Consider the following 6,000-nt stretch of genomic DNA (forward strand, 5'->3'; position numbering starts at 1 on the left):
TGAGTTCTTTATCTGTGTACTAAGCAAACCTTGTGTCATATTTTATTTTCCAAATTGGTTAACAATCTGCATTCATGCTTTATATTCTTTATACCTCTTTATCAGTTGGATAACTTATTGTGGAACTTTTTTTAATATATTGGCCAATTACCCAGAAATATTTAAAGCATTCCTTTTGGTGGTAAGTAAATATAATAATGAGGTAGGTAGAATAAAATGAGCTGCAAGAAAGCATGTATTTATGTATGTATGTCTATGTGTATAACTTTAGGGTGAGTACTTTATATATGATACATTAATTAGGTTAAAAAGATAGGTTTTTACTGTTCCAGTGCTTTTCAGAAGGGTAGAGAAATAGATTTCCAAAGGCATGTTGGGGGGATGGAATTCTGGATAGTGGGAGGAGGCATTTAATGTAGGAATATTTGATAACCTATTCTTCAAATAGAAAACACTGATATTATAGAATTAAATTATAAGAATAATTAAATTACCTTAATTCAATATATAACCTTTTTAAAACAAGAGAAAATTAGATTTTTATACAGAGGATTTTATTAGCACCACCATTATGCTAAATTAGCCTTTTTCAAAAGTAATAGACATATCCAAGTCTGAAACAGTTAATTCAATTTGGAATAATTGTTGAATAAATATAGGTGATAAATGGCTCCTACTCAATGATGTAGAAATAAAATAAGTTGTTCAAGTGCATAGACAGATTGATTGTGAAGGCATTAGGGAACCAATGACTACGATATAAGGAGAGTTGATTATGTTATTTACAGAGATGACTTCCAATTTCCTTACATGTCTCAGTGTAAGCTGGAAGTTCTCATAATCTTTTATTCCCTTTATATTTTCATCTGGTTTATCTATAATATTTCTAAATTTAATCTTGATTTTTGCTAGTAACTAGCAAAGTTATTTTTTAAATGCTTTTCTCATTCCATCTTTTAATTTTTTTTTAATTAGAGAATTTGTAGGTTTACAGAAAGATTATGAGTGGTACTTTTGTTACAACTGATGAAAGAATATAATTGTATGATTAACTATAAACCATAGTTTTATTAGGGGATATTTATCTCTATATACCAACCTGTTATTGACACCTTGCATTAATGTGGTACATTTGTTATAATTCATGAAAGAACATTTTAATTATTGTACTACTAACTACAGTCCATCATTTACATTAGGATTCACTGTGTTGAACAGTCCCTATGTTTGACCTTTTAATTTTCATTCTAGTTATGTACAAACTAAAATTTTGCCTTTTAACCACGTTCAAATATATAATTAAGTGCTATTAATTACACTCACAATGTTGTGCTAACATTACCACCATCATTTCTATACAATTTAAGAATGATTCCCCATTCCTACCACAATATAGGTTCCTACATGTCCTGAAAACCTATATTTTAGTTTCCAATTCTATGAATTTGCTTATTCTCATTATTTCACATCAGCAAGATCATACAATATTTTTCTATTGTGTCTGTTCAATTTCACTCAACATGATGTCTTCAAGTTTCATCCATGTTGTTCAAGTCTCACTTCAATTCTTTTGGGTATGTACCTAGAAGTGAAATTTCTTGTCGTATTGTAATTCTATGCTTAACTTTATGAGGAACCCCCAAACTGTCTTCCACAGGGGCTGCACTGTTATTTACATTCCTACCAGCAATGAATGAGTGTTCCTACTTCTCCACATCCTCTCCAACACTAGTAATTTTCCATTTTTTAAGTAGTAGCCATTCTAATGGGTGTGAAATGTTACCTAATTGTGGGTTTGATTTGCATTTCCCAAATGCCTAATGATGAGCATCTTTCCTGTGGTCTTTGACCATTTGTGTATCTTCTTTTTAGAAAAGTCCATTCAGGTCTGGATATTAAATCTTACTGTTTATGTGGTTTCCACATATTTTATCACATTGTAGGTTGTCTCTTTATTTTTATTATAAAGTCCTTCAGTGCCCAAAAGTGTTTAATTTTGATGAGGTCCCATTTATCTATTTATTTTTGTTGTTGCTTGTGCTTTGGGAGTAAAGTTTAGGAAACAATTCCTAAGACAATGTTTCCTAAAGACCTGTCTCTCTGTTTTTTAATCTTTATTTTTATTTTATTTTATTTTTTCCTATGAGTTTTATCATACTGGCTATTATATTTAGGCCTTTTATCCATTTTCAGTTGATTTTTGATTATAGTGTGAGATATGGGTCCACCTTCATACTTTTGCATATGGATATCCAGTTTTAACAGCACCAATTGTCAAAAGGACTATTCTTTACCAATCAAGTGGACTTAGCCACCTTGCCAAATATCAGTAGGACATAAATGTAAAGGTTGATTTCTGAGCTCTCAATTTGATTTCATTGTTCTGGGTGTCTGTCCTTGTGACAGTAATATGCTGTTTTGATTACTGTGGCTTTGTAATTAATAAATTTTAAGATTTGGAATTTTGAGTCCTCCAACTTTGTTCTTTTTCAAGATGACTTTTGCTTCTTAGGGGCTCTGTACCCTTCCATATAAATTTCATGACTGGCTTTTCCATTTCTGCAAGGAATGCTGTTGGAATTTTAACTGGGATTGTGTTGAATCTGTAAATCACATTGGGTAGAATTTATATCTTAACAGTACTTTGTCTTCCAATCCATGAACATGGAATGCCTTTCCATTTATTTAGGTCTTCTTGATTTCTTTTAGCAACATTCTGTAGTTTTCTGTATACAATTCCTTTACATCCTGGGTTGGATTTCTTCAAAGATAATTGATTATTTTAGTTATTATTGCCAATGGATTTTTTTTTATTTCCTCTTCAGATTGTTCATTACTTGTGCATAGAAATAATATTTTTGCATGTTGATCTTGTACCCCACTACATTTGTTGATTAGTTCTAGTAGCTTTGTTGTGGATTTTTCAGGATTTTATTTGTATAAGATCTTTTCATCACTTCTTTCCAATTTTGATGACTTTTATTTTTTTCTCTTGCCTAATGTTCTAGCTAAAACTTTCAGTATAATGTTGAATAAGAATGGTAAGAGTGGGCAACTTTGTTTCTGATCTTGGAAGGAAAGTTTTCAGTCTTTCTCCTTTGAGTAAGATACTAGTGAGTTCTTCATATATGCTTTTTATTATGTTGAGGAAGTTTCATTCAATTCATGGTTTCTAAGTGTTTTATTAGGAAGGTGCTGCATTTTGTCAAATGCCTTTTCTGCATCAATTTAGGTGATTATGTGGTTTTTATCCTTCATTCTTTTAATGCAGTATATTCCATTAATTGATTTGTCTTATGTTGAATGACTCATACATACCTCGGATGGATTGAATCCTATTTGGTCATGTAGTTGGATTTGTTTTGCCAGTATTTTATTGAGGATTTTTTCATTTATGTTAATAAGATATATTGGTCTATAATTTTATTTTCTTATAATTTTTATTTTCTCATTTTCTGACATTGGTATGTGGGTGATGTTGGTCTCTTAGAATGAGTTAAGGAGCATTTCCTCCACTTCCTCTTTGTGTTGCTTTGAAGCTGTTATGTACCCCAGAAAAGATCTTGTTTTAATTCATTCCTGTGGCTATGGGCCTATTGTAGGTGGGAATTTTTGTTTAGGCTATTTCAATTGATATTTGACCCATCTCGTTCAAGGTGGATCTTAATCTCTTACTAGAGTCACTTATAGGAGGACAAAGGACACAGAAAACCCAGAGAAGCTAATGGAAAAAGCCCCAGAGAAGCTGCGAGAGGAAGACAATGAAGTCAGAAACTGGAAGGAGAAAAATCCAGGAGAGAAGGACCAGCAGATGCCACCATTTGCCTTACTATCTGACAGAGTTGCCCAAGCTTTCAGGTAACCAGTCTTCAGAGAAGGGATCATCCTGTTGATGCTTAGTTTGGACATTTTCACAGCTTTAGAGTTGTAAATTTATAAGCTAATAAATCCCCATTATTAAAAGCCAGTCCATTTCTGGTATATTGCATTTTGACAGCCTTAGTAAACCAAAACATTCTTCAATTTTTTGGAAGATTTTGAGCAGGACTAGTATTAATTCTTCATGGAATGTTTGGTAGAATTCCCCTGTAAAGCCTTCTGATCCTGGGCTTTTCTTTTGGGAAGGTTTTGACTACTGATTCAATCTCTTTATTAGTTATTGGATTGTTGAGATTTTCTATTTCTTCTTGAGTCATTGGAGGTGGTTTGTGTGTTTCTAGGTATGTGTCCATTTAATCTAGGTTGTCTAATTTAGTGGCATACAATTGTTTATAGTATCCTCTTATAGTCCATTTTATTTCAGTGTGATCATTAGTAACATCCCCCTTTACATTTATGATTATAGTTATTTGTATTCTCCCTTTTTTTCTTTGTAAGTTCCATTAAAGGTTTGTTGATTTTGTTAATTCTTTCAAAGAACCAGCTTTTGGTTTTCTTGATTCTCTCTATTGATTTTTAATTAAATTCAGTATATTGAAATATATTCACATACCATACAATCATCCATGGTGTACAATCAGCTGTTCACAGTAACATCATATAGTTACACATTCATAACCTCAATCTATTTTTGAACATTTTCCTTACACCAGAAGGAATCAGAATAAGAAAAAATAAAAGTAAAAAAGAATACCCAAATCATACCCCCCCCCCCCATTTATCATTCAGTCTTCATCCCCATTCTTCTACTCATCCATCCATACACTGGATAAAGGGAGTACGATCCACAGGTTTTCACAATCACACTGTCACCCCTTGTAAGCTACATTGTTATACAATCATCTTCAAGAATCAAGACTACTGGGTTGGAGTTTGATAGTTTCAGGAATTTACTTCTAGCTAATTCAATGTATTAAAACCTAAAAATTTTTATCTATTTAGTGCATAAGAATGTTCACCAGAATGACCCCTCAACTCCATTTGAAATCTCTCAGCCACTGAAGCTTTATTTTTTTTCATTTCACATCCTCCTTTTGATCAATAAGATGTTCTCAATCCCATGATGCCAGGTCCAGATTCATCCCTGGGAGTCGTATGCCATGTTGCCAGGGAGATTTACACCACTGAGAGTCAGGTCCCATGTAAGGGGGAGAGCAGCAAGATCACCCACTGAGGTGTCTTAGCTAGAGAGAGAGGGCCACATCTGTGCAACAAAGAGGCACCCCAGGGAGACTCTTAGGCACAATCATAAGCATTTCCCTGTTAGGCAGTGCTCTAAGATTCAATTCTGATTTTACACAATTACAGTTAGTCCATATTGGTGAGGCATTATAGTGTTTGACTTGTTTTCTGACACATTTCACTCAAAATGCTGTCTACAGGATCTATTCACCTCATGGCATGTATCACAGCTTCGCTACTTCTCGTAATTGTTCAATATTCCATTGTATGCATACACCACAGTTCACCACTCTGTTCCTCAGTCAGTGTACCCTTAGCCTACCTCCACCCATTGCAAATCATGAACACTGCCTCCATAAACACCAGACTGCAAATGTCCATCCATGTCCCTGCTCTCAGTTCTTCCAAGTATATATCCCATAATGAGATTGCAGGACCCCATGGCCCCACATAACTAGCTTCCTGTGGAACCACCACACTGACCTCCAGAAAAGCTGCACCATTCTGCCTCCTTATCAACAGTAAATGGGTACATGCCTCTTTCCATGTTGTCTCCAGCACTTTTACCTATATTTATGTTTTTTCCTACTATTTTATAGAGATATATTCATATACCATACAATTATCCAGAGTGTACTGTCAGTTATTCATGATATCATCATATAGTTATATGTTTATCACCACAGTCAGCATTTGAACATATTGATTACTATGCAAAAGTTTTTTTTGAACAATAAAAAATATAATAAAAAGAAAAATAAAATGTCATAAAATACAATATAATAGTAAGGATAGAAAATAACAACACTACCAAGAATCCCATATCCCTCCCTTATATCCCCATCTCACACAAATTTAACTTTGGTATATTGCCTTTGT

The sequence above is a fragment of the Choloepus didactylus genome, chromosome 1, assembly GCF_015220235.1.
Source record: "Choloepus didactylus isolate mChoDid1 chromosome 1, mChoDid1.pri, whole genome shotgun sequence".
Taxonomy (NCBI): Eukaryota; Metazoa; Chordata; class Mammalia; order Pilosa; family Megalonychidae; genus Choloepus; species Choloepus didactylus.